The following is a 27581-nucleotide window of genomic DNA, read 5'->3' as shown; positions in this document are numbered from 1 at the left end:
ACTACTGTATATATCACATTTTCACTGTTGTATAGCTTAGTGACTTAGAAAAGGACTGAGGTATGTATGGTCTCGATCTAACATCAGGGAGAGGAGCAATAAATGAACAACCAGACGCTTGCAGTGTGCAGGCTCCTCAAGTCCAAAAAGGATGCGGTTACAATACCAGCGCTGGCATCATGAACACTGACTAGCCCGCCAGTTGGCATGCCGAGCAACAGGGACTATTCCCATAGAGTGGGATAGAACCTGTGGCAAACGCGACGAGCCCGCAAGGGTCTTTGTTGTGCTGGCCGAAACCCCACCTGCTGGCCATCTGACAGACGGAATCCCGGCGTCGCTATGGTGACCGCCATTCTCCCAACCACCGGTCACCCAATACCAACCTGTCCAAAATGACTATACAGTATGAGTGGAATTATTACACTCACTTAGTGCAGTTGGACTTCCAGCGTATAGCACTGCACTGACAGTTGGTGTTCCGGTCATGCTTCTGCAGACCTTGACTCTGCCCAGGTTATACAACAGAACCCGACTTACTTGCCTACTTTTGAAAAAGCATTTCAGGGAGATGTGAAAGTAACAACTATCATTGTGGACGTGTACTGCTCCATCTGAGAGGCGTGTCATAAAAATGACTTACATCCAAATGTAAATGAGCCCCAAAGTTAGTAAGATCTACTTGTTGAAGAAAAAACTCTTATATTTTGAAGAATTTGTTTGTGTATTGTGCTTTACAAGAGGTTCCATATACTGTAAGTGGCCACAAGAAACTTTATTTAAAATGCATGTAGCCATAGGGAGCACTGTGTCTTATAACTAGAGATGAACGGGTTCGGTTCGTCGAGATCCGAACCCCCCCGAACTTCACGTGATTTACACAGGTCAGGGGCAGCCTCGGTTCTTCCCGCCTAACACGCAAAACCCGAACGGTGGAAAACGTCATCATCCCGCTGTCGGATTCTCACGAGATTCGGATTCCATATAAATAACCGCGTGTTGCCGCCATTTTCACTCGTGCATTGTCGATTGAACGGAGAGGATGTGGCTACGTTCTCTGCCTGAAAAGCTCAATATCTGTGCTCAGTGTGCTGCATTGTGGGGACCAGTATATAGTAGTACAGTGCTGCATTGTGGTGAGCACCAGTATATAGTAGTACAGTACAGTTGTCCATTGCTGTATCTTGCAGCTCCGTGTCAGACTCAGTTCTATTCTCCAGATCAGTGCTCAATATCTGTGCTGCATTGTGGGGACCAGTATATAGTAGTACAGTGCTGCATTGTGGTGACCACCAGTATATAGTAGTACAGTACAGTTGTCCATTGCTGTATCTTGCAGCTCCGTGTCAGACTCAGTTCTATTCTCCAAATCAGTGCTCAATATATGTGCTGCATTGTGGGGACCAGTATATAGTAGTACAGTGCTGCATTGTGGTGACCACCGGTATATAGTAGTACAGTACAGTAGGCCATAGCGTTATCTTGCTGCACCATGTCACTTTTAGTATCCTGATCAGTGCTTAATATCTGTGCTCAGTGTCAGTGCTGCATTGTGGTGACCAGTATACTACAGTACAATAGTCCAGTGCTGTTCTCGCTGCTCAGTGTCAGTTCTCCGTAGTATCATCAGTGATCAGTATAATCAGTTCTCAGTATAATCAGTGTGCTGTTATGGGCCCTACAGACTGGCCGACATGACTGCACGATATGAACGATCTCTTTCATTAATGAACGAGATAACGTTCATATCGTGCAGTGTGGAGGCTCCAGCGATGAACTATGCGCGGCCCCGCGCTCGTTCATCGCTGGTCCCCCGTCAGCTGTACATGCAGGCCAATATGGACGATCTCGTCCATATTTGCCTGCACTTCAATGCAGCCGGGTGACGGGGGGAGTAAAGAAACTTCACTCCCCACGTCACTGCCCCCCCGCCGCCGGATCTTGCCAAATAATTCCAGTAATTTTGTCATTTTCTTCCAGTGATTTGGACCAATAATACCATTGATTAGAACGTGATTTTGTCATTTTCTTCCAGTGATTTGGACCAGTAACACCATTGATTAGAACAAATAATTCCTGTAATTTTGTTATTTTCTTCCAGTGATTTGGACCAATAATACCATTGATTAGAATGAATAATTCCTGTGATTTTGTCATTTTCTTCCAGTGATTTAGACCAATAATACCATTGATTAGAATGAATAATTCCTGTCATTTTGTCATTTTCTTCCAGTGATTTGGACCAATAATACCATTGATTAGAACAAATAATTTCTGTGATATTGAGGTGTTTGTGTTGCTTAGCTTAGCCATCCAGCGACCACAGTGCACCTCTTTTTCTCTTTTCTTTGCATCATGTGCTGTTTGGGGACTATTTTTTTAAGTGCCATCCTGTCTGACACTTCCGTATATGTCCAGTGGCACTGCCATTTGAAATAATTCCCGACATTACTGCCATTTAATTCCAGTGATTTTGTAATTTTATTCCAGTGATTTGGACCAATAATACCATTGATTAGAACGAATAATTCCAGTGATTTTGTCATTTTCTTCCAGTGATTTGGACCAATAATACCATTGATTAGAACAAAAATAATTCCTGTGATATTGAGGTGTTTGTGTCGCTTAGCTCTGCCATCCAGCGACCGCAGTGCACCTCTTTTTCTCTTTTCTTTGCATCATGTGCTGTTTGGGGACAATTTTTTTAAGTGCCATCCTGTCTGACACCGCAGTGCCACCCCTAAATGGGCCAGGTGTTTGTGCCGGCCACTTGGGTCGCTTAGCTTAGCCATTCAGCGACCTCGGTGCAAATTTTAGGACTAAAAATAATATTGTGAGGTGTGAGGTGTTCAGAATAGACTGGAAATGAGTGAAAATTATGGTTATTGAGGTTAATAACACTATAGGATCAAAATTACCCCCAAATTCTATGATTTAAGCTGTTTTTGAGGGGTTTTTTTTAAAAAAAAACACCCGAATCCAAAACACACCCGAATCCAACAAAAAGATTTAAGGGAGGTTTTGCCAAAATGCGTCCGAATCCAAAACACGGCCGCGGAACCGAATCCAAAACCAAAACACAAAACACAAAAAATTTCCGGTGCACATCACTACTTATAACCAATACAGGGAAATGGCACTGATGTTCCCATTTGAATGTATGTACAGTATCTGTGATTTCTTTTTTTCCCCAAAAAATGTTACAGCTGCACAATGGGATTAACATAGTAACATAGTTTGATGAGGTTGAAAAGAGGTGAAATGCCTATTGGGTTCAACCTGTATTCTGTGTTTAGCTGTGCACATTATAATGCACCAGTTGAAATAATGGTTTCGTACCAATTGTCAACTATATTTCGTACAACTCCCAGATACTGTCACTGACCTAGGTTGGGGGTGTTGTGAACTCGTGGGTTCTCCCGATGGTAGGGGAGAGGAACCACAGTTGGGTTGGAACAGGGATGGCTTAATATAGGTCTTCCTCATACAGGACTCTGACAGTAAAGCTTGGTGAAAATATTAAAGAACTTTGTTGCAGGAAGAGAGCAACACAATGTCACATAGCAGAGAAGGAACGTATGGGGAAATGTCCAGGCCTATAGGAGAACTCGTAAGCAATGCTGAAGATTCCAGGAAAAGAAGTACTTGTGAGTGTTGGTACAAGATAATAATGACTGAAGAACTTGTAAGTGATGTTTTTAAAGATACTGGTGATTTGAAGAACTGGTGAACGGTGGTTAAAGACTCTGACGATTTGAAACACTTGTGAGCGGTGGTTAAAGACACTGATGATTTATAAAACTTGAGAGCGGTTAAAGACACTGATGATTTGTAGAACTTGAGAACGGTGGTTAAAGACACTGATGACTTGTATGACTTGAGAGCGGTGATTAAAGACACTGATGATTTGTAGTACTTGAGAGCGGTGGTTAAAGACACTGATGATTTGTATGACTTGAGAGCGGTGATTAGCCTGCAGCACACGCTGAGTGCTGACTCCAAGAAGCACTGGTGACTGGATTGCAGAGAAACACACCAGCCGCAGTATCCGCTGAACTGTGCAGCAACTGGCACCTGGAAGTGCCGGAGACACTGGGGTACGACTGCAGAGAGATATGTCGGGAACAAGAGCACTGGCATCCACGTCAGGGGAAAAGATGATACTCAGGCGCCGAGGCTCTTCCCAGCGTCTGACTTTGAATCTCGCGCCTCCGCTGGATTGGCGGAACAGTCTGATGACGTCACCTGCTCCCCGCCCACGTGATGCCGGGTGTCATGGCGGCGCCCCTGCCCCGGTGAACCGCCGGTAGCCGCGCCAGCCAGACGCCGGAGCCCGTGGACCACCGAAGGTGGAGGCCGCAACACAGACCAGCAGGCACGCAGGGGTAAGCGCGGTGAACGCCGCCTATGGCGTGTGACAGATACTAATGCCAATATATTAAATGCTGTAGCCTTAGATACTTATTTCAGCTAGAAAGCTGTCCAATCTGATTTTGAATGCATTTACAGAGTCCGCCATTATTACCTTCTTCCAAATCTTTATTGACCTTACCGTGAAGAACCCCTTCCTACGTTTTGTACGGAATTTTCTCTCCTCTAACCTCAGTGAGTGTCCACGTGTCCTATACAGAGTTCTATTAATAAACAAATCCCCTGCTAACTCCTTGTAATGACCCTTTACATATTTGAAGATATTAATAATATCTCCTCTTAGACGCCTCTTTTCTAGAGTATACATATTTAACATAGTTAGCCTTTCCTCGTACTCCAGTGTCTCTAACCCTTTAATCAGTTTAGTAGCACGCCTTTGAACTCTTTCGAGTTCCGCAATATCTTTTTAGTAATATGGTGCCAAAAATGTAACACAATATTCCAGGTGCGGACGTACCAATGATTTGTACAGCGACATGATTACATCCTCGTCCCTGGTCTCAATACCCCGTTTTATGCAAGCAAGGACTTTACTTGTCTTCTTCACTGCATTTTGACACTGTGTACTGTTATTGAGTGTATTATCTATGAGGACCCCCAAATCTTTTTCCACTACTGATACCCCTATATTTTCCCCATTAAGTGAATAGGATGCAAGTTTGTTTTTAATCCCAAAATGCATAGCTTTGCATTTTTCAATATTGAACCTCATTCCCCATTTAGACACCCAGAATTCAAGTTTAAATAAGTCATTCTGTAGACTCCACATCTATTTCCGAATTAATTACCTTACACAGTTTAGTATCATCTGCAAAGATTGATACTATGCTTCCCAGGCCTATTCCTAGGTCATTAATACATATATTGAACAGTAGTGGACCAAATATGGACCCTTGTGGTATACCGCTGACTACTAGTGCCCAGCTGGAGAACATCTCATTGACCACTGATCTTTGTACCCTGGTATAGAAAAAGTATAGAGAACGAATATGGCGCCAATAGCAAAAGCAGCTGCCCCCTTGCACCAATGGTATTCCCTTGTACCGATGTGAAATAGTGAATAGATAAAGTAGGTGTAATAGGGTGCGCTAAATGCGTGAAATACACATGAAGAGTGTGTTAATCTCATGTGCGCTTAATTAAAAGGTAATACTTCCCTTAATACTTCCTATATGCATATGTTCTTGAATTCGTTTCACATGTAAAAAAATAGAGATAAAGCATATAGTGTAGTATATTTGAATAGGGCAAGATTTAATACAATGGATGATCAAATACAAAATAAAACATAAAAAACACACATAAAATGCAGATCTGGATTGGTAAAAGTTTTTTTCTCCCAAATGGAGGGTAATAAAGGTGGAGGATTACCAGATGAAAGAGTTAAGTGGGCGTATCAGATGTAACCTTAGGGTAACTGGCTCCGGAACCGGGTTCCCTCGTCCACGTTCCAATCGCCGGTTTAGCCTTTCACCTGTTAAGGGTTCAGTGAATACTCCACTCTCCTGCTGCTACGCGTTTCGGGAATCTCCCTTCATCAGGCAGTGAGAGTGAAGTGAACAGGATATTCTATTTATACCTTAGACCACCATTACTTCCGGTTCAAAGGTCATATCTAAACAATAATGAATATACCTTGGATGATGCCTAGATTTCATATAGATAAATATTACCAAAATACAAATAGACATGTCAACAAGATGGTAAGTCTCATGAAAACAGAACTATACATCTTTTAGAGATAATTTTTAAAATTGCATCGTGATTTCCGGAAGTGACATTCATGTGACTTCCGGTTCCGGCTGGGATGAGTGTATACGTATAATCTCCTAGCCAGGCTTTTAAACTGTTTATTTACAATGAATCCCAGTCCCCTCAGTCTATGTAACATTATTGTGAGGAGAGTCATAATCGTAAAATAGCAGAGCGTTTAACGCGTCTCCCGGTGGAACGCCCTTGGACCGCATAAGGACTTCCGGTGACGTCCTTCCGGTCATCCTTTAACAGAGCTTTCCGTACTTCTTCTAGTGGAATGCACTTGGAGCGCACAGTGGCTTCCGGTAACGTACTTCCGGTCGCGGCCAGACACTTCCTACGTTTCCATGATAGTCGAACTGAGGATCTTCATTTTTCAGGTCTGGAACATGTCAGAATGGGTTTAAGAGGTGGAGACTATCACTTGGCACTCCAGAAGAAGGAATCCGAATGGATTTTCAAGCTGGACACTTTAATGCCCAAAGGTCTAAATGAATATATCAATTACAGCATCTTTCTGCCCACATAATTCTTAAAGTCCATCCCTTCTCTTCCCCCTTTGTCCCTCCACGTCACCCCCATCTCCCTTCCACCCCTTCTATTTTCCCTCCTCCTTCCCCTTCCTTCATCTTTCCCCCTCCTCCCTCCCCCCTCCTTCCCTGCCCATCCACCACTCACCCTTACCTTTCTTTCTTCCTTTTTTCCCTTTCCCCCCATTTTTTCCCCTCCCTATCCCCTTACCCCTTTCTCTTCTTCTTTTTCTTTTCCCCCCTTTCCCCCCCCCCTTTTTCCATTCCCTCCATCCATTCCTCCATTCCCTTTTTTTTCTCCCCCCTCACCTTTCTCCGTTTTTTCCACCAATCCTGCACCCAAAGCACTCTTTTCTCCCCCTTTTTTCAGCTTGTAACATTCACTTTTCACCTCCAAGGTCACATTGCTCCAGTGACTTGTCACCTCCACCCAACCCAACACAACATTTATAGATCACACCACACACAACCCACAGACCCTCTCGTCTACACACCCACACTCTACCATCTCCTTTCTCCACTCCCTCCACAAGTCAGACCACCCCGGTTTTAACCACACCCGTTCCTCCTTATAATTTTTTCACACCCTTTTATTTTATTTTATTTTATTTAATTTTATTTCACTTTTCATTTCATTTCTATATTTATTATTTTTACATTTATTATTTATTATTTATTATTTATATTTATTTTTATTTTTATATTTATATTTATTTTTATATTTATTTTTATTTTTATTATTTATTTTTATTTTCATCATTATTATTATTTTTATTATTTTTATATATATTTATTTTTATTTTCATTTTCATTTTCATTTATATTCATATTTATTTAATTTTATTATCATTATTATATTTTATATCTATTTTATTCATTTTTCATTCACTCACTCTCTACACACATTATGTATCACCATTCTATTGCTTACACATCTTATTTCTCCTATTCACAATCCTCCACGCTCTCATCTTTTCCCCTTTCCCAAGTTTAGCCAGCTCCACGTCACCTTCCCCATCATTTCTTGCCCCTTCCCTTTCCTTTCCCTTCTCTTTTCCCTCTTCCAAAATGGATTCCAAGGGACACCCCACCAGTATTCTGATTGGTCCGTTTAGCAATCAGTTACAACCAAATCATTTTATTGGTTATCTTAACCTTTTAGTACTGGCCACATGAGAGCAGTAAAGAGGGGCTCTCGTGACCAAGCCAAAAGGTGAAACGTACGTCGAGAGAGAATCGTCAACCGTGACGTCATCGCGGCGACTCCCAACCCGGAAGCGGGCGGCCGCGCTCGTCACTAACAGCGGGACCAGCAGGACTTTGCAGAGGTAAGTTTAACATCAGCCGCAGATTGTGCGGCCAGGGTAATCTACACTAGACCACCAGGGTCTTAGGCGCACCATCATACAACAGTGCAGCACGGGAATCTTTCCCGTGCTTAACACTGATCTTACAGTGCACTGTTTTTCAGCGCCTACCGTGTATTCCCTCCTTATAAACGACTCACATTAGGTAATTCCACTAGACCATCAGGGTCTATAAATACGCCTATATTTACCACTAGTCTGCAAAGAGGTTTCAGTCTACCCTAGATAGTGGTAATGGTCATTAGACCACTATATACCACCACATTTACCTCTGTCACAGATATCGCAGTGTAAACAAGTATTATATCTTCTGTTTCATAACAGTTCTCCAATTTTAGTGACAATCTGCAATATTCAGTCCTCACACCCGCCCATGCCTCCAAGGTTCTATTATTATATACAGATACCTAATTGTGAATTAAACATACAAATGAATTTATGAGATTCCAACATGCATGTGTTTTATGGTAGCACGCTTATACCCCATCACTGACTATTTTGATATTTGTTATGAGATACTGGCATTTAACCCTTCCTACTCAGGGATTAAAATTAAGATTGTCAGTTGGGAACCAGTCTTGAGTTCCCTTCCAATATATGTCCACTTATCTTCTGCTGCTTTTGTTTCTTGTGTTTTTGTATTTTTTTCCCCCAAGGGACTAACCTACATTTTGTGATTTGCCATTTATGTGATTTGTTATTTAATCAGAGCAATTCTTTAGCTTCATTCTACCTCTTAAACACATTTCTTTCCAAAAGTTTTTTTCAATCAACATGACATATACACACATATACTATACATCACTTTCATAAATCTCCCCAACCACATACATTCTCTTCAATCCCAGACACTACTAATCATCCTGATACTGTCTGGAAATACTATTTCGAGACCATCAGTGGTCGTGGTTGAGTGTGAAGTACACAAAGCAGTACATTCTCCCTTTCCACTCAATATTTTCCTCACACTGGCCCACGGCCATACTACCCTGAATACGCCCGATTCTGTCCAATCTCGGAAGCTAAGCAGGTGTGGCCTGGCCAGTATTAGGAAGGAAAACTTCCTGAGAATACCAGGTGCTGTGGGCCCCATTTTAATTCTCCAAAACTGACTGTACCTCTATGTCTGTTCCTGGAATAACACTCCCGGACTACTTATGGTTGATTTGTACTCAGTACAGACAATAGAATCATCTTCCTATCTTCTTTCATTCCTTTCCTACCTCAGGCCCACGGCCATACTACCCTGAATGCGCCCGATCCTGTCCGATCTCGGAAGCTAAGCAGGTATGGCCTGGTCAGTATCAGGATGGGAAACCCCCTGAGAATACCAGGTGCAGTGGGCCCCCTTTTTCCTGTCTCTCTATCTCTCATACTAGATCAAATTCAGCTCACTCAACATTGCTACCATATCACTATCCATTTGGATACCTTTGCTTTGAGGCATGCTTAGTGACTGTCCTGGATACATTTATCCTATTAGAACACACTAACATCCATCCAATTTATTACTCCCATATCTTCACCTTCTCCTAGCAACTTGTACCTCATTTGCTAAAAAGGTTAAACAAGTTTTTTCTTGCTATAACACTAGACACGAGTCTTTTAATTGTCTCATTATTCGCCCTTTTTTCTTCCTTTTATTTGAGAAACAATTAAAGGTTAAGTTTTATCTCATTCATCATTTACTTTACTCACACTATTTAATTCATTACAAAAGAGTGCTCCCAAACAAGGGTTTTTTGTCTTGTCTCTCCTTTTCAATTGTAGTCTAATCTACAAAATTCCTGGGAGCACCGCCAATCAACAGCAGTTTACAATCACATTTTTTTCTAACTGCATCTATATTGGTTTTCTTATACCATTTATATATCTTGCTTAGATCATTATACTAGTGCGGTTCCAAATTCAACTTTGTATACCAGCTGCTTAAAGGCTGACATATCTGGTTCTGGGCATAGTAGAGACAAGCTGCCCATGTCCACTGAAAGTGAAGAGTCCCACCTTTTTTAGTATACCCTCAAAAAAACTCTAAGTCAGACAGAACCCGAGATATCTGGCTGGGAAGAACAATTAAGAGGCTTGGATGGGGACCACTGCTTTGAAGTCGGATATCTCTGGTTCCCCAGGGCCGATTTGCTAAAATCTGGTACCCCTGGAAAGAGGGGACCCTCAGCTATCAGCCAATGGCCCTTTTACTCCTGGGGCCCTTGGGCAAGAGCCCATTGAGCCCATACGAAAAGACGGACCTGAGACCGCCGCCCCCAGGTGAAGACCCTGAATAAGAAACTTTTTTTAAAGACAGTGTGGTGTTTTTATTTTAATATTTTCTTTACAGGTGGACTACAGGTGCCAGCGGGCCCTTTATGTCCGGACATGCTGGCACTTGTGGTTCTCCAAGTGCTATGCAAAAGAGCTTAACAGCCGCCGCCCACCAGGTGAAGACGCTGGAAGCCCTGGGAAGGCGGCAGCCATGCAAAAGAGCTTAAAGGCCGCTGCCTCCAAGGTGAAGACGCCGGAAGCCCTCGGGAGGCGGCGGCCCCCCAGGTGGAGACGCCGGAAGCCCTGGGGAGGCGGCAGCCATGCAAAAGACCTTAAAGGCTGCTGCCTCTCAGGTGACGACGCCGGAAGCCCTGGGGAGGCACCGGCCCCCCTGGTGAAGGCGTCGGAAGCCCTGGAGAGGCGGTGGCCATGCAAAAAAGCTTAAAGGCCGCCGCCCCCAGGTGAAGACCCTGACTAATAAACTTTTTTTTAAAGACGGAGTGTTTTTTTATTTTAATATTTTCTTTACAGGTGGACTACAGGTGCCAGTGGGCCCTTTATGTCCGGACATGCTAGCACTTGTGGTTCTCCAAGTGCTATGCAAAAAAGCTTAACAGCCACCGTCCACCAGGTGAAGACGCTGGAAAGCATGGGAAGGCGGCAGCCATGCAAAATACCTTAAAGGCCGCCACTCCCACGTGAAGACCCTGACTAATAAACTTTCTTTTTAAAGACGGTGTGGTGTTTTTAAAGAAGAAGATGAAGACAAAGAAGAAGAAGAAGTAGAACAAAAATAGGCTACATTTTACTTAAAATATAAATAGACATTTATTTTTTAAATATATTTTGCTTGAAGTTGTCTTAATAGATAAATTCTCTCAAAAGGTGAAGAAATGACACATATTTAGGGAGACAAATATATTAGGAGAGTTTAGAACCATGCATTGTTTATTCTACACAAGAGAGTACCATGTGAGGCAGCCATTTTGGGTCCACTACATAGATTACACTGTGCAATAAGTAAAACATGGCAGTAAGGCATACAAAGGTAAAATGAAAAGCAACTAATAGGACACCATGGGGTATATTTATAAAAAAATCGTATTTTTCAGAATATTAAAGTTTAAACACGAATGACATCGAATGTGTGAATTTGCAACTTTTTGAATGTATTACACCTCATTTACTATGCTGTCGTGTTTTGATTATTTCCATTTTTCGATGTCGATGTCATTCGTGTTTTTCCAAGGTAGAATGCGGCCGATTTTGTGTTTTTGCGGCCGTGTTGTCTGTTTTTTTTACGAATGCGCCATTTTTCAGTTACGGCAGTGTTTTTCCGTTCCCGGCCGCGTTTTTTTCCTAAGTTTTGTTTTTGTCACTCGTCCGTGATTGGTTTGATTCGTGATGGAGGAGTGTCTGTGCTCATTACTATAAAACCGCCCCAAATCGTCCGCACCTCGTGGGTTTAGCTAGTGGAGAGGTGAGAGGAAGGTGTGTTTGGAGTTGGTGAGTTGATAGTAGTTTTTGGCGGTTTTGAGGAGGTTCTTTGCGATTGTTGAGTACTGTACTGTGTGTGTAAGTAGTCTTGTCATACTTGTTGTGTGGTAATTTAAAAGTTTGTCTAGTTTTTTGCCTTTTTTTTAACGTCTATTGTCATTGTTTGTGAGTGAGTGAGTGTGTGTGTGTGTGTGTGTGTGTGTGTGTGTGTGTGTGTGTGTGTGTGTGTTTGGTGTGTGGTGTGTAGTGGTAGTGGAGGAGTGTGTTTACTGTTTTTTTTTTCTCAGTGTTATTTGTTGTTTGTCCTGAATATGTCCCAGTCAGAGGTGAGTGTGGTGGAGGAGGTGAGTGAGAGGGAGGAGGTGAGTGAGAGGGAGGAGGTGAGTGAGGTGGAGGAGGTGAGTGTGGCGGAGGAGGATGAGTGAGAGGGAGGAGGTGAATGAGGTGGAGGAGGTTATTGAGGTGGAGAGGGAGCTTGCTGCTGCAGCCTCGAGTGATAGTGACAGTGATGGTGCTGTGGCTCCGCAGCCACGCACCACTACAAAGACGGGCCGCAATGTCAAATTCAGCTACGCAGAGAATATGGCATTGGTGTGGGAGCTGATGAGGCATCATCGACAGCTGTTTGGCCATGATGCTGCAAAGGTTTCTTCACGCAGGAAGAGTCTTCTGTGGGGGAAGGTCGTTGCGGCAGTTAATAGTGAGGGAGTGGTGAGGAGGACCGAGGACACGTTTCGTGAGCGATTCTACGACATCAAGCGCCGTGTCAAGGCTAAGATGTCTAAGGAGGCTAAGTCAGCCCGCCAAACAGGTGGTGGCCACCCCTTCCGAGCATCATATCGGGATTGGGAGGAGCCTGTGCGTACTCTTATTCCGCCAGAAGTGGTTGGTGCGACTCATGTCCGGGATTCGGATCGCCCAAGGCAGGATAGTGAGTTTTAAATTTTTGTTTATTTATAATTTAAACATCTGTGCTTTGTCCTTAGTTGTCTGAAATGTCTTCTAGCTAATTGTGATTGTAAGTTGGTTAATTCTTCTAATGTGTTGGTGATGTAGATTTAATCACAAATAGTTATGTTTTTATCCTTGGTATTGTCAATTTAGCAGGTGGCCTTGGGCTTTTTCTGGTTTTTTAATACAAAAGTAAATTGTTTTTGGTGTGTTTAAATGAAGTGTGAGTCATGTGTTTAGCCAAATTTTTTGTTTTTAATTTTTTAAATGGACTTATGGTTATTGTGTGTTGTTCTGGGTTGTCCTTTGTGTGGTTGATGTGATTTTTCATGCATATTTGAATTTGATGCTTAAAATTTTGCACATATATTTGGGGGTAGTGTTTGGTTGTTAGCAGCAAAAAAATGTGAAATACAGAGCAATATTCTGGTTGTGTTAAGCTACTACGGTTGGGTTTTAAGTAGTATAATATTGTTATTTCTGCACCTTTGTGTATGGATTGGTTGGTGTAATTGTTTCATAATTTAACTATACACACCCAATGAAGTCAGGCAGAAAAGCATAAGCATAGTTTGGTTCACTTCTCATCAGGTTCCTCATATGTTTACATCACAATAAGGATTTTGCATAAACATATAAACATAATAGAATGTTCATAAGGACAATCTTCATGTTTCTACAGTACGAAAGAGACGCAGCACAGCCAGGCCCAACCCACACTGCCAAGAGATGCAGATGCTGGCAATGCAGGTAAGAATTTAGTGTATACACATATTCTGAAAACACATAGAAAAGCAGAATGTTAATGTTTATCTTATCACATAGGTCCTTCTTCATCAAACCCCCCTCCACTAAGACGACCATCACAGGGCTCGGATAGTCTCCATAAGATGCCTACCAAGAGACGCCGGCTTGAGGCTGAATCTCCAGCAGCATCCTCACCACCACAACGGCGCATCTCTACAGTGTCGCCCCTGCCACCACAAGCCATTTTGGTCAGTCCACAAAGCTGTTACGCATACCAGTGCTAACAGGAGTATACCGGTGTATGAACAGAGAGGGAAGCGAAGCAAACGAACTCACAGACAGTATAACATAACATACACAGGAGGTGATGGAATAACTAATAAACACAAAGTGAACGGAGAAGCCCAAAGGCTCAGGAATTGGGTGTCTCCCTAGTGTCAGGAATGCTCAGATGGAATAGAGCGGACAATGAAGCGATGTGTAGTGATTTAACATGTGGAGCACCTGAAATGATGTTGCTAAGAGCAACAGAAAAAACCCCAAAGGGTTACCAACGGGTGTGGGAATAAACTCCTTGGTCAGAGATAGAAATATAGACACAAGGAGAGTATCCACAATCCTAACCCCCACTTGCAGGGCACAGGTTCAGCTTACTGCCACTAAACTGACACCTGGACGCCCTGCACAGTGAGGGAGGATTAAGCAAGCAGGTCTGAGAGTACAGCCGCAAACCTGCTGGGTTCACAGAATAACAAAAGAACCCCAGCAGGTCAAACAACTGACTCCAGTCTTACTGCTAGGTCCGGATTGGCAGAATGAAGTACCGAATCCCAAGGCCTATTCGCAGTAAGCAACAAGTAAATACAAAGTCACACAGTACTAGCTAACTCTCTGGAACTGACTAACAAACAAATATTCAGCAGCATTTGCCTAGCCTGAGAGGATGGTGTATATAGCAGGTGCTGTCCACGCCCCACTCAGACCTCATAGACTGTGAGCACAAAACCAGCGCCGGATTCCCTGCCGTGCACAGAGCCTGTAACCACTACACAGTAAAAACCCGGACCGGAGTATCAGCTGCGCTCAGGTTACTTCGCTAACACTTGCCTCCCGGTTGCCATGGCGACGTGGCAGCACAGAACAGGAGATCCTAACAGTACCACCCCTCTGACGAGGGGTCAAAGAACCCCTACCACCGGGTTTATCGGGGAACTGCGAGAAGAAAGAGCGTATCAGTCTGGGGGCATGAAGATCACAACTGCGCACCCACGACCGCTCCTCCGGGCCATACCCCTTCCAGTGCACCAAAAATGACAGCCGACCCCGAACCATCTTGGAGTCAAGAACCCTTTCAACCACAAAATCCCTCTGACCCCGTATCAGAAGAGGAGAAGGTCTTCCACTGGAAGAAGGATTACTAACCGCCAGTTTTAAAAGGGAACAATGAAATGTTTTATTGATACCCAATAAACGGGGCAGATCTAACTGAAATGCCACCGGATTGATAACCCTGGTGATCTTATAAGGGCCGATGAACCGGGGGCCAAACTTATGAGATGGCTGTCTCAACTTCAAATTCTTGGTGGACAACCAGACGAAGTCTCCTAATTTGAAGCTGCAGGGTCTTCTCCGCTTATCAAAAACCCTTTTGGTCACTAATGACACAGACACAAGGGCTTTCTTCACTTTCCTCCAAATACCCCTAAGGACCGAAACAACAGAGGAACCACCAGACGTGGAATCCAGGGGGTCAAAAGAATAGGCCTTAGGATGATGCCCATACACACAAAGGAAGGGAGAGATCCCTGTAGCCGAGTGAGCCGCGTTGTTATAGGCAAACTCCGCCATGGACAGATGAGCAACCCAGTCAGTATGACACTTGGAGACATAACACCTGAGGAACTGCTCCAAGGACTGGTTCACCCTCTCACTAGGGTATTCAATTATCCGCAAATTCGCGGCAATTTTTCGCCCGAAAATTTTTCGCGGCAATCGGCCAAAAATTGCCGCGAAAACGCTCCGTTTTTCAATTTTTCGCAAATTCGCGGCAATTTTTCGCCCGAAAATTTTTCGCGGCAATCGGCCGAAAATTGCCGCGAAAACGCTCCATTTTTCGACCTATTCAATTCCGATCGGGTTTCACGTGAAAATTCTTGCAATGAAAAGTGCAGGTGAAAATGGGGAAATCAGCCTGTACCCCAAAAAATGCTAAACTAACATAGGAAAACAGAAGAGAAGTGTGTTAGACATCACATTAGAGAGTTTTTGGGGACTTAAATTGTGTGAAATGGCGGTTATATGCATTTTTTTTTAAATGCAAAAAAATGATAGAAAGCAAGTTTTTTTGAGCAAAATAAATGCTCTCACTAAATTTGGGGTACATGATAATGGGTATAAGTATATATTTGGGTCATTTTAGGGTACTTTAAAAAAAAGTGGAAACAGACCGATTACTCCCATCTGCAAGCCTAAAAAACACCTGTCCCACTCATAAAGCACCCCAATATACCTGTCCCATACCTTGAACCCCAATTTCCATCACTTTTTACTTTTTCACCCCAAAAATGACATGTCATTATTGGCCAATTAAAAATAATTAAAAACTTCAACGTGCCTAATTAGTCATAAAGGGGGGTGTCCCAGGAGTTCTGTACCATATCCAAACATTTTTACCTTAAAATAGTGACTTTTCCCAACTTTTCACCTGCTTCAGAGAAGGTGAAGTGAAATTAGTGAAAACATGATCACCGATAAATTTTCCAGGATAATTGAATAGGCTGTAATTGCATTTCACGTGAAAAGTCCGGTTTTTCACCCGAAAACCGGACTTTTCACGTGAAAAGTCCGTTATCACTGCTAATTGAATATGGCCCATAATCACCGATAAATTTTCCAGGATAATTGAATAGGCTGTAATTGCACTTCACGTGAAAAGTCCGTTATCACTGCTAATTGAATATGGCCCTCAGTCTGCCCATTAGACTGTGGATGGTAGCCTGACGACAAGCTCACAGAAATCTGGAGATCAGAACAAAATGCCCTCCAGAATTTGGCCACAAACTGGGATCCACGGTCAGAGACCACATCAAGTGGCAACGCGTGGAGGCGCACAACATGCTGCATAAATAACTCAGACAGGCGTCTGGCCGATGGCAACCCAACCAGTGGAACGAAATGCGCCATCTTGGAAAACCTGTCAACGACAAACCAAATGGCTGTCATCCCCGAGGATTTGGGCAAGTCCACCACAAAATCCATGGAAATGTGGGTCCATGGCTTAGACGGAATAGAGAGTGGATGTAATGGGCCGACAGGAACCCCTCTAGGAGTTTTATTTCGGGCACAAACGTCACATGCCCGAACCCACTGATCCACATCCCTAGCCACCGAGGGCCACCACACCGCCCTAGACAGCAACTCCCGAGTTCTGGCAATACCCGGATGCCCTGCCGACCTCTTGGCATGGAATTCCAGGAACACTCGCTGTCTTAACCTAGGAGGCACAAACAAGAGACCTACCGGAAGGTCTGGAGGAGCCTGCTCCTGTGCTCTAAGGACTAATGACAAGAGGTCCTGGGTAATGCCCACTTTAATACATGATGGGGACACAATGGGCAATGGCTCCTCGGTGGTCTCTTGAACTGGAGCAAAACTCCGCGAGAGCGCATCAGCCTTGATGTTTTTTGACCCAGGGCGATATGTTATCAAAAAATTAAAGCGAGCAAAAAATAAAGCCCATCGTGCCTGCCTGGCATTGAGCCGCTTCGCTGACTCTAAATATGCCAGATTCTTATGGTCGGTGAGAATTGAGACCACAAACTTAGCCCCCTCAAGCCAGTGTCTCCACTCCCCGAGTGCATCCTTTATAGCCAACAATTCTGGGTTACCCACATCATAATTCATCTCGGCAGACGAAAATTTACGGGAAAAGTAAGCACAGGGATGAAGGCGATTATCAGACACCCCCATCTGAGAGAGCACTGCCCCAATACCTATCTCAGAGGCATCCACTTCTACCACAAAAGGACGCTCTGGATCTGGGTGTCGCAGCACCTTGGCCAAGACAAATGCCCTTTTGAGACGGGCAAAGGCCGCTTTGACCTCACAAGACCAGTGAGCAACATCCGCCCCTTTCTTAGTGAGTGCCACCAAGGGGGCCACTATAGACGAAAATCCAGCGATAAACCGTCTATAAAAATTCGCAAAGCCCAGAAAACGCTGAAGCGCCTTCAAACTAGTGGGCTGCACCCAATCCAGGACTGCCTGTACCTTAGAGCCCTCCATTTGGAAACCTTCTGAGGAGATAATATACCCTAGAAATGCGATTTGCTGGACTTCAAACTCGCACTTCTCCAGCTTCGCCCCAAGCTGGTGGTCTCTGAGTTTCTGGAGGACTAAGCGTACATGCTTCCGATGTTCCTCCAGGGAATGAGAGAAGATTAGGATGTCATCTAGATAAACAACTAAGAATCTATCCAAATATTCCCTGAGCACATCGTTCATGAATTCCTGGAAGACTGCCGGGGCATTAGAGAGCCCAAAAGGCATCACCAAATATTCATAATGCCCTGAGTGGGTATTAAAGGCAATCTTCCATTCATCCCCCTCTCTTATTCGGATTAGATTGTAAGCACCGCGTAGGTCAATCTTAGAAAAAATGGTGGCAGTACGAAGCTGGTCAAACAAAACCGAAATGAGAGGCAGTGGGTACGAGTTTTTAATCGTGATACGGTTCAATTCCCTGAAGTCGATGCAGGGTCGCAACGAACCGTCCTTTTTACCCACGAAAAAGAACCCCGACCCAACTGGGGACTGTGAGGGTCTGATAAATCCCTTAGCCAAGTTCTCCTGAATGTACTCTGCCATAGCCTGAGTCTCAGGACGTGACAGGGAGTACAACCTGCTCTTGGGAAGCTTAGCATCCGGCAACAAATCAATGGCACAGTCATAGGGGCGATGGGGAGGTAGTACCTCCGCAATTTTTTTGGAGAACACATCCGCAAAATCTGCATAACATCCTGGCAATCCTGGCAAACTTAGCTGCGAGAGCCTGACTGGAAGGCTCAAGCAACTCCTGAAACAATCACTACCCCAACTAAGAATCTCCCCAGAGACCCAGTCAAATTGAGGGTTATGGGCCCTTAACCAGGGTAACCCCAAAACCAATGGGGCAAAAGAACAGACAGTCACATAAAAAGACAATTTTTCAGAGTGTGTGGCTCCAATAAACAAAGGAATTTGGCTGGTGCAGGAGGTAATTTTACCCTTGGACAATGGTTCCCCGTTTAACCCACAGATCTCAATCTCTGATGCCAAAGGTACTGAGGGAACAGAGTGTTCCAGGGCGAATTGACGGTCCATGAAAACCCCATCGGCCCCACTGTCAACAAAGGCCTCAGTCTTGACAGTTTGACCGAGGATCTCCAAAGTCACCGGAATGAGAAAAGTCTTTTTAGGAAATTCTGACTTCTGGCCTGACAGGATATTTCCCATCACCCTCAGGCCCTGAAGTTTTCCGGTTTTTCTGGGCATGATACTACAACATGACCTTTATTCCCACAGTACAAACACAAACCCTGCTGTCTCCTCCGCGTCTTCTCACGCGAGGAGAGGCGGGTAGCTCCAATCTGCATAGGCTCCTCGGAATATTCCTCAGAGTCTGAGGTTCCCTTGGGAAAAAAGGAAACTGCGGTCTCCCTTTCAAGCCTACGCTCTCTCAGCCGTCTATCCACCCGGATGGATAACTGCATGAGCTGATCTAAGCTATCAGGCGAGGGATATTGTACCAGTTGGTCCTTTATCTGGTCAGAAAGGCCCCTTCGGTACTGGTTTCTCAGGGCTGGGTCATTCCACTGGGTATCATGAGCCAACCTCCGAAACTCCGTACTATAAACCTCAGCTGGCCGTCGCCCTTGCTTAAGAACCGTAATCTGAGCCTCGGCTGAAGCCATCTTGTCAGGGTCATCATACAAAATGCCCAGTGCCGTAAAAAAAGCATCAACACTTTTAAGCGACGGACAGTCAGGCTGTAACCCATATGCCCAGACCTGTGGGTCTCCTTGTAGCAAGGAAATCGCCATGCCCACCCGCTGAATCTCCGACCCAGAAGACTGGGGCCTAAGCCTGAAATATAGCTTACAGCTCTCCTTGAATCAAAAGAACTGCGAGCGATCTCCAGAAAAACGATCCGGGAGATTTACTTTCGGCTCCTTAACCCCTGAACTTGCCGCTGCTGCTGCGGGAGCTCCGCTAGCGGCCTGCGGGGTGTTCATTTTAATGGACATCTCATTAAATTGTCGAGTCAGGACCTGCACCTGATCGACCATCTGTTGCAAAGTATTTTGAGGGGTATGCTCCATATTTAGAGATGTGCACCGGAAATTTTTCGGGTTTTGTGTTTTGGTTTTGGGTTCGGTTCCGTGGCCGTGTTTTGGGTTCGAACGCGTTTTGGCAAAACCTCACCGAATTTTTTTTGTCGGATTCGGGTGTGTTTTGGATTCGGGTGTTTTTTTTAAAAAAACCCCTAAAAAACAGCTTAAATCATAGAATTTGGGGGTCATTTTGATCCCAAAGTATTATTAACCTCAATAACCATAATTTCCACTCATTTTCAGTCTATTCTGAACACCTCACACCTCACAATATTATTTTTAGTCCTAAAATTTGCACCGAGGTCGCTGGATGACTAAGCTCAGCGACCCAAGTGGCCGACACAAACACCTGGCCCATCTAGGAGTGGCACTGCAGTGTCACGCAGGATGGCCCTTCCAAAAAACACTCCCCAAACAGCACATGACGCAAAGAAAAAAAGAGGCGCAATGAGGTAGCTGTGTGACTAAGCTCAGCGACCCTAGTGGCCGACACAAACACCTGGCCCATCTAGGAGTGGCACTGCAGTGTCACGCAGGATGGCCCTTCCAAAAAATACTCCCCAAACAGCACATGACGCAAAGAAGAAAAAAAAGAGGCGCAATGAGGTAGCTGTGTGACTAAGATAAGCGACCCTAGTGGCCGACACAAACACCTGGCCCATCTAGGAGTGGCACTGCAGTGTCAGGCAGGATGGCCCTTCCAAAAAACACTCCCCAAACAGCACATGACGCAAAGAAAAATGAAAGAAAAAAGAGGTGCAAGATGGAATTGTCCTTGGGCCCTCCCACCAACCCTTATGTTGTATAAACAGGACATGCACACTTTAACCAACCCATCATTTCAGTGACAGGGTCTGCCACACGACTGTGACTGAAATGACGGGTTGGTTTGGACCCCCACCAAAAAAGAAGCAATTAATCTCTCCTTGCACAAACTGGCTTTACAGAGGCAAGATGTCCACCTCATCATCATCCTCCGATTCATCACCGTGTACATCCCCCTCCTCACAGATTATCAATTCGTCCCCACTGGAATCCACCATCACAGCTCCCTGTGTACTTTGTGGAGGCAATTGCTGCTGGTGAATGTCTCCATGGAGGAATTGATTATAATTCATTTTAATGAACATCATCTTCTCCACATATTCTGGAAGTAACCTCGTACGCCGATTGCTGACAAGGTGAGCGGCGGCACTAAACACTCTTTCGGAGTACACACTTGTGGGAGGGCAACTTAGGTAGAATAAAGCCAGTTTGTGCAAGGGCCTCCAAATTGCCTCTTTTTCCTGCCAGTATACGTACGGACTGTCTGACGTGCCTACTTGGATGCGGTCACTCATATAATCCTCCACCATTCTTTCAATGGAGAGAGAATCATATGCAGTGCTAGTAGACGACATGTCCATAATCATTGTCAGGTCCTTCAGTCCGGACCAGATGTCAGCATCAGCAGTCGCTCCAGACTGCCCTGCATCACCGCCAGCGGGTGGGCTCGGAATTCTGAGCCTTTTCCTCGCACCCCCAGTTGCGGGAGAATGTGAAGGAGGAGATGTTGACAGGTCGCGTTCCGCTTGCCTTGACAATTTTCTCACCAGCAGTTCTTTGAACCCCTGCAGACTTGTGTCTGCCGGAAAGAGAGATACAACGTAGGTTTTAAATCTAGGATCGAGCACGGTGGCCAAAATGTAGTGCTCTGATTTCAACAGATTGACCACCCGTGAATCCTTGTTAAGCGAATGAAGGGCTCCATCCACAAGTCCCACATGCCTAGCGGAATCGCTCAGTGTTAGCTCCTCCTTCAATGTCTCCAGCTTCTTCTGCAAAAGCCTGATGAGGGGAATGACCTGACTCAGGCTGGCAGTGTCTGAACTGACTTCACGTGTGGCAAGTTCAAAAGGTTGCAGAACCTTGCACAACGTTGAAATCATTCTCCACTGCGCTTGAGACAGGTGCATTCCACCTCCTATATCGTGGTCAGTTGTATAGGCTTGAATGGCCTTTTGCTGCTCCTCCAACCTCTGAAGCATATAGAGGGTTGAATTCCACCTCGTTACCACTTCTTGCTTCAGATGATGGCAGGGCAGGTTCAGGCGTTTTTGGTGTTGCTCCAGTCTTCTGTACGTGGTGCCTGTACGCCGAAAGTGTCCCGCAATTCTTCTGGCCACCGACAGCATCTCTTGCACGCCCCTCTCGTTTTTTAAATAATTCTGCACCACCAAATTCAAGGTATGTGCAAAACATGGGACGTGCTGGAATTTGCCCATATTTAATGCACACACAATATTGCTGGCGTTGTCCGATGCCACAAATCCACAGGAGAGTCCAATTGGGGTAAGCCATTCTGCGATGATCTTCCTCAGTTGCCGTAAGAGGTTTTTAGCTGTGTGCGTATTCTGGAAAGCGGTGATACAAAGCGTAGCCTGCCTAGGAAAGAGTTGGCGTTTGCGAGATGCTGCTACTGGTGCCGCCGCTGCTGTTCTTGCGGCGGGAGTCAATACATCTACCCAGTGGGCTGTCACAGTCATATAGTCCTGAGTCTGCCCTGCTCCACTTGTCCACATGTCCGTGGTTAAGTGGACATTGGGTACAACTGCATTTTTTAGGACACTGGTGAGTCTTTTTCTGAGGTCTGTGTACATTTTCGGTATCGCCTGCCTAGAGAAATGGAACCTAGATGGTATTTGGTACCGGGGACACAGTACCTCAATCAAGTCTATAGTTGGCTCTGCAGTAATGATGGATACCGGAACCACGTTTCTCACCGCCCAGGATGCCAAGGCCTCAGTTATCCGCTTTGCAGCAGGATGACTGCTGTGATATTTCATCTTCCTCGCAAAGGACTGTTGGACAGTCAATTGCTTGGTGGAAGTAGTAAAAGTGGTCTTACGACTTCCCCTCTGGGATGACCATCGACTCCCAGCAGCAACAACAGCAGCGCCAGCAGCAGTAGGCGTTACACTCAAGGATGCATCGGAGGAATCCCAGGCAGGAGAGGACTCGTCAGAATTGCCAGTGACATGGCCTGCAGGACTATTGGCATTCCTGGGGAAGGAGGAAATTGACACTGAGGGAGTTGGTGGGGTGGTTTGCGTGAGCTTGGTTACAAGAGGAAGGGATTTACTGGTCAGTGGACTGCTTCCGCTGTCGCCCAAAGTTTTTGAACTTGTCACTGACTTTGTTACGATTCCTGTACTCCAGACTGGAGAAGATCTTATGGCAGAGATCTGAGTACAGGAATGAAATACAGGTTGTGGGAGCTGGAGAGCCTAGTAACCCCTGGCGCCCTAACTCCGTTGTCTCGCCCGTGTTATCAGAAATCCCCTGCGAGACTATGGTTGCTTGAGCCCATGGCAGCCGCGTTCGAAGGGCGGATTATGTCTGCCCAACCCCGATGCCCCCGCAGGTCTTAATGGGAGACAAGGGGAAGTCCGAGACAGGGTGATAACAAGGGGCCCTCTGACTAAGCAACCAAGCCAGGGGTTACAAGCTAACTAAACTAAATCAAAAGGTATGTGCGGACTAGCCGCCAGGGAAAAGGACAACCAAAGATCCACGGATCCGACACTCCTATCCGGCACCGCTGGACACCAGAGTGGATCTTGTGGAAGCGGAATCCTCCGCAAAGCTCCAGAACTCAAAATAAACACAATAATAAATAGTAGCGGACAAGCCGCAACACACGGCTGCGCCGCGACTCACGAACGCCACCAGATGTTAAAGGTGCTCGATCAGACTCCAGGAACAGATGGTAACTTCCGAGTACAGGATCACTGAGAACAGGAACAAACGAACAGACCGGGACTGGGAACTCTCTCTGCAGCAGAATCAGGCAAACAGGAAGCTATCACCGGCGTCTGTGAGGAGTCCTGGGAGTGCTTTTAACAGAGAGTCTTCCAATCAGCTGTTTGGAGGCTGATTGGATTAAATGCCATGCAGCTGACAAGCTGCATGGCCAGGGAAACAGATGAGTGATAATTACAACATGCCGTGCAGCTGCATGCTACACAGCCAGGAAACCAGTGATGATATAAACTTAGACCCAGCAACGGGGAACACGATCCGACAGTGGCGTCCCCGTTGCTAGGCGCCGGCCGCACTGACGAGCGGACCCTCGGCGCCTAACAGTACCCCCCCCTTGAGGAGGGGTCAAGGAACCCCTAAATCCGGGTTTCTGAGGAAATTCTTGAAAAAATGCCCTTTTGAGCCTTGGGGCATGAAGGTCCTCATCTAGGACCCACGACCTTTCCTCAGGACCATAACCTCTCCAATGCACCAAAAAATAAAGCCGACCCCGGGACAACTTGGAATCGAGAACCTTCTCAACCACGAACTCCTGCTGACCCTGTACATTAACTGGTGATCTCCCCTGAGGTTTTTTACGAGGAAATCTGCTAGATGAAACATATGGTTTGAGCAAAGAGCAATGGAAGGTATTTCCGATCCGTAACGTTTTTGGTAGCTGTAACCGGAAAGCAACTGGATTGACTTTTTTGATAATGAGAAATGGTCCAATAAATCTAGGACCCAATCTGGCTGAGGTTTGTCGAAGTTTGATATTGCGAGTCGACAGCCACACCCTGTCTCCTACTCTAAAAGTGCACGGCCGCCGGAACCTGTCCGAAAAATCTTTTTCCCTGAAAGCTGCTTTTCTGAGAGCTATGTGCACTTTTTTCCAAATAAGTTTAAGATGAGAGGTCAGGGCCAGAGAGGAGACAGAGGAATGTTGGAAAAATGAATTAGCTCTGGGGTGGAAACCAAAAACTGCAAAAAATGGAGACACATTGGTGGAGGAATGACAGGCATTATTATAAGCAAACTCTGCCAATGGAAGAAACTCAGACCAGTCATTTTGGAGTTTGGCCGAGTACAAACGCAAATATTGTTTTAAGGATTGGTTCACTCGCTCAGTCTGTCCATTTGATTGTGGATGATAACCGGAGGTTAATGATAATTTCATTTTTAACGAAGCACAAAAAGACTTCCAAAACTGTGCAATGAATTGTGGACCCCTGTCAGAAACAATATCAGTGGGTAACCCATGGAGTCTGAAAACATGACGGAGGAACAAGACTGCCAATCCCTGGGCAGATGGCAATCGGGGAAGACCAATAAAATGAGCCATCTTACTAAAACGGTCCACTACCACCCATATGACTGTGCATCCAGCTGACAGAGGGAGATCCACCACAAAATCCATGGAGATATGCGACCATGGTCTAAGGGGAACATTCAATGGCATAAGTTGACCAATAGGCAAAGAACGGGGAACTTTATGCTGTGCACAGACCTGACACGAAACAACAAACTCTTTAATGTCTTTAGAAAGACCAGGCCACCACACTGAGCGGGATACCAATTCAAAAGTTTTAGCGACTCCCAGATGCCCTGCAACTTTGCTATCATGAAATTCCTCCAAAACAGTTGCTCTCAAAAACTCAGGAACAAAAAGACGGCCAGCAGGAGTATTTCCCGGAGCTTGATGTTGAAGCAGCTTCAATTGAGAAAAAACATCCTGTGTGAGACCTGCCTGAATGACTGAAGGCGGAAGTATGAGAGTAACCGGACTGTTGTCTTGAACGGGAAGAAAACTGCGTGAGAGGGCATCTGCCTTGGTATTCTTGGAACCAGGTCTGAAGGTGATAATGAATTTGAAACGAGTGAAAAATAAAGCCCAACGAGCCTGTCGGGCATTCAGTCGCTTAGCTGATTCAATGTATTGAAGATTTTTGTGATCCGTCAAAACAGAAATGGTATGGGTCGCTCCTTCAAGCCAATGTCTCCACTCCTCAAAAGCCCATTTAATAGCCAGCAACTCCCGATTACCAACATCGTAGTTGGATTCAGCAGATGAGAATTTCCTGGACATAAAGGCACAAGGATGTAACTCAAGGGAATCTGGATCCTTCTGAGAAAGGATAGCCCCTACACCAACCTCCGAGGCATCTACCTCAACGATGAAAGGCAATTCTGGGTTGGGATGTCTAAGGACAGGGGCTGAGACAAAGGCTTGTTTCAAGGCCTGAAAAGATACTTTAGCTTCACATGACCAATTGGTAGGATCTGCTCCCTTCTTAGTGAGTGCCACAATGGGAGCAACTATGTCAGAGAAAGAGTGAATAAACCTTCTATAGTAGTTTGCAAACCCTAAAAAGCGCTGAATTGCTTTTAAGTTGGTGGGTTGCGCCCAACTCAGGATGGCTTGGAGCTTCTTAGGTTCCATTCGGAATCCCCGAGGGGAAATAATGTACCCTAAAAAGGATACCTCCGTGACGTGAAATTCACACTTCTCCGGTTTGGCATACAAGTGATTTTCACGTAATTTCTTAAGTACCTGACGCACCTGGGTAACATGTTGTTCTATAGAGTCAGAATAAATCAAAATGTCGTCTAAATAGACCACAACGAATCTTCCCAGAAACTCACGGAGCACATCATTAATGAGATCCTGAAAGACTGCCGGAGCGTTAGATAGGCCGAATGGCATGACCAGATACTCATAGTGACCTGATTGAGTACTGAATGCCGTTTTCCACTCATCCCCTGATCTGATTCTAATGAGATTATATGCTCCTCTCAGGTCAATCTTAGAAAAAATAACAGCCGAACGTAGCTGATCAAAGAGGACAGAGATCAGAGGCAGAGGGTAAGTATTCTTTACTGAGATTTTATTCAGGGCTCGAAAGTCAATGCAGGGTCTGAGGGAACCATCCTTCTTCTCTACGAAGAAAAAACCTGCACTTAAAGGGGATTTAGATGGCCTGATAAACCCTTTCTCAAGACTTTCTTTCACATACTCATTCATGGCCACAGTTTCAGGACCAGACAATGCATATAACCTTCCTTTAGGCAACGTGGCACCAGGAATTAACTCAATGGTACAATCATAAGGCCTATGGGGAGGCAAAATATCCGCATTGCCCTTGGAAAACACATCCAAAAAATCTTGGTATTCTCCAGGAATATGTGCGGACCTGGCAGCAGCTACTCGGATAGGAAGTGTAATACATTCTTTATCACAGATGGTACTCCATTGTAGGATCTCCCCAGACTGCCAATCTATGATGGGATTATGAAAGGCCAGCCAAGGGTGACCCAGAACCACAGGAACTGCTGGACAATGGGTAAGAAAAAACTCAATCTTTTCAGAATGTAGAGCTCCCACCGAGAGCAAAACAGGAGGTGTACATAGAGAAATAACCCCATTGGATAAGGGACTCCCATCTAAACCATGCATGGTGATACACCTACTTAAGGTTAACTGAGGAATACCTAAGGCCTTGGCCCATGTTAAGTCCATAAAGTTTCCTGCAGCTCCACTGTCCACAAAAGCAGAGACCGAGGAACAGAGGCTGTCATAAGAAACTTTAGCAGGAACCAATAGTGAATTATTTGAGGAGATGAGCTGTAGACCAAAGTGAACCCCCTCACTATTCACTTGGTCAGGAAGTTTCCCGACTTGTTTGGGCAACTACGGGCAAAATGTCCCTTACCTCCGCAGTACAAACACAGACCAGAATTTTGCCTCCTGGTTCTTTCTTCCGGAGACAATTTGGAGAGACCAATCTGCATAGGCTCCTCCATGTCTACCGGAACGGAAGAAACACAGGGAAAAGAAACTACAGATGCCCCTTTCTCAGTCCTCCGCTCTCTAAGCCTACGATCTATTTTAA

The 27581-nt window shown here is 45.1% G+C and overlaps 2 pseudogenes; both read left to right on the top strand.

The window, feature by feature from the left end:
* The first annotated feature begins 9054 nt into the window (after nt 1–9054).
* On the top strand, nt 9055–9172 carry LOC134963931 (5S ribosomal RNA; annotated as a pseudogene).
* Nucleotides 9173–9311: 139 nt separating this feature from the next.
* On the top strand, nt 9312–9429 carry LOC134961744 (5S ribosomal RNA; annotated as a pseudogene).
* Nucleotides 9430–27581: the final 18152 nt, after the last annotated feature.

Source organism: Pseudophryne corroboree, chromosome 9 (genome assembly GCF_028390025.1).
Source record: "Pseudophryne corroboree isolate aPseCor3 chromosome 9, aPseCor3.hap2, whole genome shotgun sequence".
Classification (NCBI taxonomy): Eukaryota; Metazoa; Chordata; class Amphibia; order Anura; family Myobatrachidae; genus Pseudophryne; species Pseudophryne corroboree.
Note: the sequence above shows the minus strand (reverse complement) of the source record. Positions and strands in the feature narration are given on the sequence as shown.